Below are 13,103 nucleotides of genomic sequence, written 5' to 3' on the forward strand. Positions count from 1 at the left end.
ACACACACACACTGCACACACACACACTGACACACACACACACACACACACACACTGAACACACACACACACACTGAACACACACACACACACTGAACACACACACACACACTGAACACACACACACACACTGAACACACACACACACACTGAACACACACACACACACACACTGACACACACACACACTGAACACACAACACACACACTGCACACACACACACACACACTGAACACACACACACACACTGAACACACACACACACACTGAACACACACACTGACACACACATGACACACACACAATACACTACAACACACACACGCATGCAACACACACACACATAACACTCACAACACACGCACACACAATCACTCAACACACACACGCATGAACACACACACAAACACTACAACGCACACACAATGCACTCAACACACACACCTGACACACACACACACACATGAACACACACACACTGAACACACACACACACACTGAACACACACACACACACTGAACACACACACACACACTGAACACACACACACACACTGAACACACACACTGAACACACACACACACACACACTGAACACACACACACACACTGAACACACACACACACACTGAACACACACACACACACTGAACACACACACACACACTGAACACACACACACACACTGAACACACACACACACACTGAACACACACACACTGAACACATCACACATGAACACACACTGCACACACTGCAAACACACACATGCACACACACACATGTGACACACACGCATACACATGCACACACTCACAAACACAAACATGCACCGCTGCTCTGAACACGAGACACAGAGAAGAAACTTTAAACACACACACCCAAGAAACTATTAAGTGTGGGATAAAAACACAAAAGAGCGATTGTTGACAAACACTGTAGTGTTTAGAGCTATTAAATTGTGTCGAGCATTTTGGTACATGAGAATAAAGGAATTTTAAAATCTGTAGATCTGAGCACAGAGATTTGTCCGTATCCTATCAATTTCCATGATCAGCTCTGATCTTGAATCATCTCAATTATGCACTATTCTATTTTATTAATATTGTTAAAAACATTTCCAGTCATCTGTGATGTGTGAGGTTGTGTTTGACCTCTGACCTGTGTCAGTAAATGAGTTTGGAGTGAAGTGCATAAAGATATGAGTGGAAAATAAGAAACTGTTCAGCAGACAACTACAGCACACAAACTGACCACAAACACATTAATATACGAGCTGTTTGTCCACTGAACAGATGAGACCACACGTGTGATGAGACCACAGCAGTTTCACTTTGACTCACTCATCTGTGTCACACTTATTCTGTGTTAGTGGAAATTAATATTTTAGAATTTAGTCACACAACTGTTTCAATGATTGTTTTGTCTTATTATAAATGAATTAACATTACATTGAGGCCCTAAAGTTTTTTTTAACAATTTAAAGCACCATGAAACCCTAAACAACATTTATTTAGATGTTAACAGAGTTGGTTGTGTTGCACATCATAGAAAACAATGTTAGCAACTGTAAGTTAGTAGAGTAGAGGACTCTAGTTCTTTTTGAGCTTTTTTGCGCTATTTTTGCCTTCCGGGTTTAAAATCCTCATCTGGCCAACTCAAAGGATGTGACGTGATGACGGGTTGGTGTCTCATAATTATTCATGAGACTGTGTTTTCTTGACCAATGAGAAGACATTACTCATAATTATTCATGACAGCGCCTGGTGTGTTTCTATCTGACCCTTCAGAGAGACGCGTTCATGGCACATGATAGTCATCTGAAGGATAAATGAAGAAAAAGACTTACCAGGAGTTGCAAAAATACATATTCCGATAATTACATATAAAAGTGTATTTTTGTGTGTAAACACTATTTGCGGTATATATGTGGGGGAAGGGCTTCTCCACTGAAAGTGATAAATACATGAGAGTTGTTGGAATTGTGGCGCACAGAAACAGGCGCGGATGGCCATTTGGAGCTCATGTGTACCGGAGATCATGTGGACCAGTACAGCTCAACGCGTCACGTTCGGAACTCAAACAGACGGAGGGGACTTCCGACACTGCCGGAAGGGGGTTTCCCGGCCAGCGGAACGCGAGTCGCCCGTCTCCTATACCAGAACGTTCGCCGGTTTGAAGCCCACTCGTCGTGGATGCGAGTAAGGCCGGAACAGTATCAAACTGTTTTACTCGGGAAAGATTTTAGAAATGAAGACAAGTGGACGTTTGGACTCCCTCATGAAGGCAGTCTGTGTCAGGAATGCGGTACCGTGACCTGAGGACTTTTCCATCTCTTCAAATGCGGGAACTGTCATATAGAACAGTTATACTTACATTTAATTAAAAATAAATACTCTTACATCTAGTGGTTTCTATAAAACCGCTGTGGCTTGAAAGCATGATTGGTGTAATGACCATAGACTGTATAAAACGGGTAATGATGTGGAATCGGATCACTTTCTCTCGTGCCCCGCCCACTCCCCCACGCTTCTTCTCACAGCGTTCACGCCCATTTTAGTTGCATTTTTTCAAAACGACAGAGTGAGGTAAACAATATGTTAAAACATATGGAAATTATATTTATTTGTAGTGTCTGAATGATGTTCAGTAGTGACTGTTTTTTCATCATTGATGTTGTTTATTAGTCAGTTTAATGTAATATTTTTACATCATCACTCTGTTTCCAGGATTCACGTTAGCAAACACAAGACAAAGAATGAAGATGGTAGATCCATCCATCCGTCCATCTATTGACTTTTTATACCAGTTATCCCTGTTGAGTTTACCCAAGTAGCAAGCACATTCGGTCCGATTCTGGCAGTAATGCGGCACTGTCGGCTCAATGTCAGCATCTGTGAGAAGGCAATGGGCCAGAGCTACTTCTGGCTGATAGACGGCTTTTCGTGTATGGGCAGGTCTTGGCTGAAAGCAGTTGAATTTGTCCATATTAGGTGCAGCTGTGTTACTTTCGGCTTTACTTTGGGCCGCTACTACAATTAATGAACACAGCCATCTGATGAAAGATCTCAACCCACTCAACTTCTACGGATCCATTTCTGATACAAAACGTTTTTTTTATTTGTCCATTCTTTAGTGTAATGTGATGTTTCACATATAAAGAACACAATAGTTCTCTCATATACTTACAATAGATGTTTTGTGACGATAACATATTTCAATTATGTCTGATATTTAATAAGAAAGACAGCTGGGCTGTATCCCCTGTTGTTAGCCAATGAAATGGTACATTTCCCCAGTTTATACATTCATCAATATTATTTCCTGTTATATTGTGCACAAAATATAGCATGAGTGTATGAGATTAGCAAAACATTGCATTCTGTTTTGATTTACATTTCACAAAGTGTCCCAACTGCACAGAACTCTTATGACGCCACAGCTGTCCATGATTGGTAAGACTCACTGATGAAAACTATGACATGTGTTTCATGTCACGCCTTCAGTTCCAATATGACTAATTTTTCATGTGTTTATAACTGCTAAAACTGTTAATGTGATCATGATATGGAAGACTGTGACATTTAATGAAATGAAAAAAATATTTTCATCTGCCATTTAAAAAGGCAACCACAGTGTTACCCAATAAGGTTGTAAATTGAGGCTCGGTCGTAAACCTTTGGCAAGCAGGTGACCGGAGACTGCTCTCTGATTGGCTTGTATTAGGTTGTCCAGAAAGCTGCTCCCTGGAACCTCCCACTTTTGTTGATAGCGTATCAATATTGTATTAATCTTTTTGGCCTTGTGTGATTGGACGATTCTTGACCTTTCTCAACTAATCATTTTCTCCTGCAGAAACGTGTAGTCGACCCCGTAGTATGGTAGTTGTACTGGAAAATACGTCCTCGTAGAAGTAGAACCGCCAAGTCTCAGGGTTTTGTTTGTGAAGGTACAGTTTAATTCTCTTTCATTTGTAGTTTATCGACCCTGTTTATAACTTTACACCAGCAGCAAAATGATCAAGGACGAGCTTTGTCCTAATCAGACACGTCACAACGCCGCAAATGTTTATCCAATCCGGAGGTGGTTTATCGGCTAAACCGACGCATGCATGAATTCTTCTCCCCCTACACAGAGCTTGCTTCAGACCGCGAAGGAGGACGGAAGAGGTGTGACAAGAAATGAAAGTTTAATGATTGTTGAAATTAAAAGTTTATTTATGCTGTTCTGTATGATTTGTTTTACTAATTTTCTGAATTTAGTTGAAATTTGAAAAACTGAATGTTTATTACAAATAAAAAGTACTCAGTTTGAATTGTTTTCTTGGTTTGTTTAATTATGACAGCTTTTGTAAGGTAAAAAATACAATGTGGTCCTGTTGCACCAGTTTCCCCTTCAAACTGCACAATCATTTAATTAACATTGTTTGTGGGCCAGATTAGTTCTGTGGTTTTCAGTGGTTGGGCCAGTCCTGGGCCCAGAACCCAGGCATGTACTTGGCCAGAACAAAGTACTTATGTGGCCCACATCTGGGCCACAGACATGCATGCATTGACTGTTCTCTGGGCCAAATCCGGGCCTCAATACATATATATATATATACTTGCAGTGTATAGTCTGGGCCATATCTGGCCCACATCCGTTAGTTCTAGTCTGTTTACAGTGCTTGGGCCAAATCTGGGCTGAGGACCCAGGTGTATACTGGGCCACAACGAAAACCCTTATGTGGCCCACTAATGGGCCACACAAATTTTGCTACCTGGGTATCTCAGGATGAGGCGCACTCCAATATTCAGCACTCTCGATGAAAGAGCAAGATATTCATTCATTTTTGTTTAAGGTATTTTAGAGATTTATTTAGATTCTGTTTCGTCAGAGGTTGATGGTGATTCTCGACGGGATCTGATGTCATAAACAAGAACAGCAACAGTAGCCACGCCCACTACAGCAGAGACGACCAATCGGATCACAGCTTCAGTAAAACCACAACAGTGGACAACAACTAAAAAAATGAAATTAAAGAGACATTTCTTTAAAAAATTACATGAAAGCATATGAGAACATTTTACAATGAGTAGCAAAGCAAAAACCTGCAGACGTGTGACAGAGTTGAGTGATGTGTAGATGTTGTGTGTGGTTTGTGATGGGATTGTTGACCACACATCTGTATGTGTTTGTGTCCTGATATTCCACCTCCAGAGGTAGAGAGAGTCTGATGTTGAGATCAGACACACTGATGCTGGACAATAAACTCTTTCCTTTGTACCAGGAGACGCTCACATCATGTGACACATTCACCACTGAACACAACACACAACAACATGATGATGAAGAACATTGAGAAGAGACTCTGGAGATGACGGGAACAGGCAGACGAGCTGAAAAACGTTAAAGAGTTAAGAATCAAAGTAATTAACAAGAAATCAGTTTTTGCATTTTAATATGATTACATTTGAAGAAATCTTGAAGAAAATCTGCTCACCATAGACAGTGACACTAAAGTGTCTAAAGCGGACAGAAGACTTTCTGCTGATCTCTGCTGTATAGCGTCCAGTGTGTTGAGTTGTGATGTTTGTGATGATGAGAGATCCAGTCTGAGCATCTATCTCTACATGATTCTTCAATCTCTCATTAATAAATGATGTTATATTAACTTCTCTGTTAAATTCAGCTATAATCTAATCTGGACTCTGAACACCAAACATCCACTCGATCACATCATGTGTGTGTAGTTCAGTATAAGTGTGTAGAGTAACAGAATGTCCCTCCATCACTGACACTGACTTCACTTCATCACCAAACACACCTGAACAACACAAACACAAACACACCTGAACAACACAAACATTATAGAAAATGCAAAAGGTGTAGCAGAACTAAATACCATATATCACAAAAATAAAGTTTTGGGTGAGGACTGGATAGACCCGAAGCTAAAACGAAACTATACATGATCCATATTAACATAACAAATGTAATTATTTTGGAATAAAGCAGCCTTTGTAAATCCTCTGTGTTCAGGCAGTAATCGTGAATCTACTGCAAAAACTAAACCAGAAAAAACGAAAAAAATTCACTTACCTTCCAAATGGCACAAGCACAAATGCAGAAGGACTATTACACCCATCATATTCCGCAGCATCATTGATGCTTTGTTTTCTTTGTTAACCATTATTTGTGTAAGATTGTGACAAACAAAAGACAGCAGGGCACTAAAGGTCTTTTGTTGCGGCTGTGTGGGAGTGTGTTCACATGTGGTCTCTCGGTGTATTCACAGTATGCCCTCCTCCTCATCACCACACCGCTGACAGATGAAAAACATCAACGCTATGAAAAACACACACTTTTCAAATCTCTTCACAACATCTGCTTCTATCTTCACTCTGGGCTGAGATTCTGCTAGCAGAACAAATCTCATCAAACATGGAAAATGATGATAAGAAACGAACGAATATAAACATGTGAAATATAATGAGTAACTATTTTTAACTCTCTTTCAACACTCTTTTAAAGAAACATTGACATTTGATTAACTTTTTAAATAAAGTGTGTGCTAAGATATCACATGATTACACGAAAGTGTGTTGTTTTATGTGGTTTTCCATGCAGAAAATGAATTCTGATTAATCTTGGAGGAATCCTAATGCAAGTGTTCATATGCGTTATTGTCCCTCTCACCTTAAAACTTTTGCATGTCAAACCTTTGAAGGCCTTAAAAGCGTTTTTATAAACAAAGTTACATGTTGTTTGTATTTATAAACACACTTTTAGAAAACAGGGTATTTTATTTGTATTTATTGGTAGGTCATAATAAATCTGACTGACAGAATGTAAAATCTCCTGCAGTTTCCTCAGATCAACACTAGAGGTCTCCATCACACAGCTCAATGTTATGACATCGCACCTAAGAGAATGAAGACTGTAATCTAGTCGGTCTCGTCCGAGTCCAGCGATATATGTTTTATTTTCTCCTTCAAAACAAAACATTGATAGAGCAATATGCTTTTGATCCGAAAACTGTTGCCGACTCTCGACTCTCGAGCTGCGCGTGCTCATAAGTTCTCTCTTCACACAGCAGTTCAGTTCAGTGTGTGCTGTTGTTGTAACTAAATAACTCCGGTATATTGGTTCAGGTCCGCGGGACTGTCATGCACGCCAGAAAGTGAATAACTGAATTAATTTGTGGATAATATTAAGTGTTTACGGGAGACGCTAAACGGGAACGATTCAGCTGAACTGGTTCGACCGGTTCACTAAAAAGAAAGAACCGGTTCGAATGAACGATTCGTCCGCGGCGCGAACCAGCGTCAATCATTCATCAGGCACGATGTCAGCGAGCAGCGGCATAATACAGATTGGTTTTACAAACCAAAATAAATGTATCGACAGTGCGCTTAAAAGGAAACTTTTTGCAACAAAACTTTCCCCGAAACATGTGGGACAACATCCAATTTCGTAAGACACCTGCAAAGGCATCACAAAGAGAGGTGAGTTAATGCCATGTTTCAGAGTTCGCATTGCATTTGAGTATTTTAGAAAGTTTGTAAAGTAGGGCTTAAAGAGAAGATTGATCGTATTTTTATTGTCATTGTGATGAACATGTTATTTAAGGATGGGCACCGACGTGCTTATAAACGAGCCGTGGAGCCTCTGCTCTTTCTAGCGGCTCCTCTATCGAACACGCACGTGCACGGGCAGGCGCGCACACGCACAAGTGTTCATTGCTGCACAACCTTGCTATTAGGAGGGCTGATAAAAAAGTAATAAACAGTTACTCTAAGGCTTTGTGACTTTAGTGCTATACCTATATAGTAAACATAAAATGACCTTATTTGATCTGCTTTTCGATCATTACAAACAATAATGAAAATGATTCTCTTAGAATAGAAGATATGCTGTCTCTTGCATCACATAAATAAGTATGTGGTCTTGTAGTCATGATTTGTTTCTGTCTCTGTCTTGACTGTCTCAATTGGACTCGGTCTTGACTTGGACTCGAACCTCTCTGGACTCGGACTTGACTCGGTCTCGACTAGTCCTGGTCTTGGACTTGTCTTGGACTCGACAATGGTGGACTTGACTACAGCCCTATAAAATATGCTCAGAGAGTCACATCGAGGAAACACCATTCAATTACTCTTCAGGTGCACAAAACACACATCCTAATCGATCATTTAACACTAGTTATATTTTTGTTATGTTTTATAGCTAACATGCATGTGAATTCTCTGGTAATATGGAGTATATGGGGAATTTCAACAGAAAAATGAGTTTCAGTATGTCATACTCTGAAGGGCAGTTGTCATAGTAACCATGGGGTGCAGGGCGTTACTGTCTTGTGTTTGTGACACTTTTGCCGAAGGAACAAAACATCACATGAAATTCCCATTGGAATGTAACATAACAACTCCATCTGTTTACTACAGTAAAATATCGTTTTATTTTGTCAAGTGTTTACGAATCGCAGTTTTCAGATAGGGAAGCACAGATTTTCACTAGGCCTACACAGTCATTGTGGCCGGAAAGATTTCAGAATAATGATGTTGTCATGATAGTTATTACATTTTCAAAATAAATAAGTCAAATGTATCTTTATTTTGTGTTTTATTTTGGTGGGTAATTATTATTCGTGTATGGAGACAAAGGGGGAATTGTTCATTCTTGGGCAGCATGTTAAACCGGTCAAACCAGCAGCTCATATGATGTGTTAAAGTTCTGTCATCTATACTCACCCTCATGCGTTTCTTCTGCAGAACTTGAAGAATGTTGTTCACCGAACAACGGCGGCACCCATTGACTTGCTTTGGTTTTGTGTCCATACAATAGAAGTGAATGAGTACTGCCATTGTTCGGTAAAGGGAATAGTCCATAAGATCTTCACTAGTGACAGATCTGTTCCCTCTTACCCCTTTTCCATCAGAATGAACCGGGTGCTGGTTCAGAGCTGGTTCCACTGGTGAACCTGCTAAGAACTGGTTTGCTTTTCCACGGGTTAGAGATCCACAAGGGAGCGAGGTCATACGTCACTGACTACGTCTCATCTTTCCCAGCAACGTTAGCGCGGTAGCACCAAACTTAAAACACCATCAACAATGGCGGACGTTGCGTTGCTTGTGATGTTCATGGCTTTGCGAGCGTACATCTGCAGAGGACCAGAGTGCAAGAAAACAGTTTGTTTCTTCCTCAGACCAGCGTTGCTTTTGTTTCGCGTCCATCGTGAATTGAATTTAACTGAATTTCAAAAATGGCGGTCAGTCTTTCCGAGGCGTGCCTGTCGCTACCCGATCCGTCCCGGAAACACGATTTGTTTGCATGCGCGACACTGACGCCACTTCCGGTTAATCCAGTTTTCACGACAGTCGGCTCGATCCGTTCAGGGGTTGCTCGATTTGTACTGCGCATGTGCAAAAGCGCATCACGACACTTGTCCTGCGGATGTGCTCGATTAGATATGTGGTGATGAGTATATGTGATAGCAGTATGGATTCTTTTGCGTTTGATTAACAACTTAAATATTATCTCTTAAAAGGAGAAATTCCTGACAGCCCTACAGAGCGTCGGAAGGTAAAACGGGCGTCTGCGAATTATACCCTCAAAGGTAACTAAATACTGAGAAACTGACTGTCTAACGTTACACAATATGTCATGTGCTTCATATTAGGGCTGCAGCTATCGATTATTTTAGTAATCGAGTATTCTACTGATTTTTCCATCGATTAATCGGGTATTCGGAAGATGTTTTCTTTATTAAATAGCAATACTAAATATACAAGAGAAAATAAGACAGATCTCTTAAAATGAACACCTAATTTGTTTCCTTTTTAGAAAAATTAACATATTTATTGCTGAAATAGCATACATTAATATCTGTGAAAACTAAACCCATTTAGTACATTCCATTGCCATATTACATTCAAAATGCAATATAGGCCTAATACAAATGTATAAATATGAAACATTAATAAAAATAGAAAGAATAATTTCAAAGGTAAACAACTAACTTCAGCTCATGCATGATGCATTTAGTTGATCTAAATTAGTTTTAGTTTGTTTTTTTAATATTAAATAGTAATATATTTGCCCACATAAAAATACCGAGTTACCCGGACTTTTATTTTGGCAGGTCGTCAGAAGACGCTTATTTTTTTAGTGTGTTAGCTTCACTCAGTAAAATGTTCTGAAATAAACTCTCAGAGCAACTCTGGAGATGAAGTTCATGTCCTCATAAAGCGCAAACGCAGACAAATTCATGAGCATCACGCGTGTAGCACGTTAAACTGTGCAGTTCATTCACCCAGACACGCAGAACAGACAGATGAAATGTGTAAATAACAGGATTCGGCGTCCACTAGTCCGCATCTAGTTTTATGGACTCAATGCAGCCGGAAAACAAGTTTCACTCGCAAAATAGACTAAAAACAAGTAAAATAGCAGTTCACCATTTCAATAAGCTATCAATTATTTATCAGCATGAGTCACACGTGTGAGCATGTGAACAGACTAAAATGCGTGTGTCTCATGGTGAATGTGTGAGACTTGAGAGCCCTGTAACATGAAAAGAGTTTAGCGGGCTGTGCGTCAGTAATAACGGTCCGTGGGGAAACGCAGTGCTCCGTGTGTACTGTAGTTAAATGGATTAAACGAGGCTTCGAGGCAACAAAAATTGCCTCGATGATTTTTTGTATTCGAATTACTCGAGGAATCGTTTCAGCCCTACTTCATATACGTTAACTGTACCTGTTCAGCTCTCGTACTTCGGTGCCCTGCTGAATAAAAATAGATTTGATAACAGAACCATTAGCTTTCTACAATTAAAACCATTACACAATTCCTGTTTTGTATTGTTTTGGGGATTATTCAGATATCTGCCACAGTACATAGACCATAGTTCCCATCCCAACCAAAACCATTTCTATTATAACCATTAAATCCAATAGAATTGTTTATTTTTTTCAGCAGGGTATTAATATCATATTAGTGATCATATAGTGATAAAAGTGATCATAAATATAGTTTAATCTGAGTCAGATATTAATGATTTATTTTTCTTTACTTTGAACTGCAGCCTTTCCTCTTTAAACCGATGACAGACTCTTCTACACTGTACATACGGCTAGTTGTCCTGTCAGAGGAAGAGAAAACATCTGATCTTACAGAGTGCCACAATAACCCAGGACCTGTCAATCACAGTGGTGTCAGTCACTCAAAACACTGTTATTGCTGGCTACTATTGGTCCACAATAATCAACGACGTGAAAGAATGGGTCATATACTACAGAGGTGGTACTTTACTTTTAATTGATACTTTTTCCTATTTTTTAAAGTATCTGTACTTGAGAACTTTTGCCACATCAGGTTGTTAGGTACCTTCTTGATTTAGAAGTTATTTTTAGTTTATTGTTCTCGCCAACCTTGTGTTGCTCTTAGGTGAGGTCTTGTCACTGCTGCCAGCTGAATGACCCCATCAAACTGTTGTGCCAGTCTTGCGTTCCACTAAGGTACTGCTTACAATATTTGTGCATACTCATGAGACTAACAAGCTAGTCTCAAGCTTGTGTACAGTTTTACCAGCACTTGACTGATGCTAATGTTGTCCCATGCAGGTAAAAGAAGCTTGGGAGGTGCTCGGTTTAGATTGATTGGACCACTACCAGAAACAAGTATGTCCGTACCATGACTGACCTGTACACCAAGTGGGTGATTTCAGAACCCATGCAGTCTAAGACAGCAGCTGAAGCTGAGACAATGCATCATTTTAAACATGGCAGTTTTCACAAGGATGTAACCCATCTGCCTTTAATTTCAGATGGGAAATGCTTGCCTCAAGATTGTAGAAGAATCTGCACGACAACATTTACTGTGTGCTATTGTGGCCCGGTTTCACAGACGAGGCTTATCTTACGCCAGGACTAGGCCTTAGTTAATTATCTGCATGCTGATGGTAAGAACGTTTCATTTGTCAGAGCTGTTAGATAATAAAACTCTTACAGTGTTATTTGTGTTTCACAGTATGCACCTGCACATCGTGTCCATTAACATTCACAGAGGTAAGATGGATTTTCACACAAGAAAACACTGTTGGTAAAGTGAGAACATATTAGTGACTGTTGAAACTGCCATTTGCGGGTTTCATTCGCGCACACACAGCCATCTAACATTGTTTTTAAACGCATTATTTGTTTTTTTCATGTCACAGACACCCGATGGTAGTCCAACCATTGCAGTCTATCTGTCCTTCCGGTTTTCTTCCCACCTTTTCGATTTCAACATGGCAGCGGAGTGAAATCTATTGCACGTATGCTGAATATGTGCCTATATACATGCATGCACATATACATACATGAATACAAACTTGTGTCTTTACTTTACCAGGTGCAGCAGCCAGCCACTGTCAGAGACCTACATTCAGCACGGGACTGAGTACCACGTCACAGAGACATATTCCATGGGGAGGTGACAGAGCCTGTGTTTTTGCGGATGCACAGGGACAATCAACAAAATGTCATCAGAAAAGGGGTCTTTTTGACCCTGAAAATTGACCCTGAGGGGTCAATTTTCCAAGGCAAAGGATGACTTTTTGTTTGTATTTCAGTATCAAGAAGACATGGAAACATTTTTGGTCCTAAAGGTCAATGCCATGTTCCTTAATCAGCAATTTAAGTAGATGAATAGATTAGTGAGTGAGAGATAAAAGGAGGTAGTAAGTGAATGAACGTCTTAAGAAAAGAAGGAACAAATGCATAAATAAATAAATTGAATGAATTCAGAAAATTCTGTGTGTTTCTTAAATACAGACATTTGTTAAAGTATGCTAAAATATGTAGAGCATAACATATAAATAAAACACACACTTCACTAAATGGTGTCTTAAAATTCAACTTAATAGTTAACATTTGTATTTAATTTTTCAATTATTTAATTGGGGTAACAATTTGTGCCACATATTAACCTTTACATATTTTGCCAAAAAAAGTAAGAAGAGAATCATTAATAAAAAATAAACTTAGTTTTACTCTAAACAAAAAACATTTTTTATAAATAAAAATCTATTTCTCACTGCTGACATATAACAAGATTCTCAGTGTATCCCTCGTACGTTTCT

General features: G+C 39.5%; 1 long non-coding RNA gene and 1 pseudogene across 4 annotated transcripts; one reads left to right on the forward strand and one right to left on the reverse strand.

The window, feature by feature from the left end:
- Positions 1–4,328: 4,328 nt before the first annotated feature.
- Positions 4,329–6,490, reverse strand: LOC130549056 (natural killer cell receptor 2B4-like; annotated as a pseudogene).
- Positions 6,491–6,728: 238 nt separating this feature from the next.
- On the forward strand, positions 6,729–12,874 carry LOC130549081 (uncharacterized). Of its 4 annotated transcripts, none has more exons than XR_008962129.1 (9): positions 6,729–7,488; positions 8,038–8,145; positions 11,067–11,281; positions 11,429–11,499; positions 11,605–11,694; positions 11,808–11,942; positions 12,011–12,048; positions 12,198–12,296; positions 12,374–12,874. It is a non-coding gene; the product is annotated as an uncharacterized LOC130549081 (long non-coding RNA). The 4 variants fall into 4 exon arrangements; XR_008962130.1 differs by having other exon boundaries at positions 6,731–7,488; positions 11,605–11,661; XR_008962127.1 differs by having other exon boundaries at positions 6,738–7,488; positions 11,605–11,942.
- Positions 12,875–13,103: the final 229 nt, after the last annotated feature.

This window comes from Triplophysa rosa, linkage group LG25, assembly GCF_024868665.1.
Source record: "Triplophysa rosa linkage group LG25, Trosa_1v2, whole genome shotgun sequence".
NCBI classification, from domain to species: Eukaryota; Metazoa; Chordata; class Actinopteri; order Cypriniformes; family Nemacheilidae; genus Triplophysa; species Triplophysa rosa.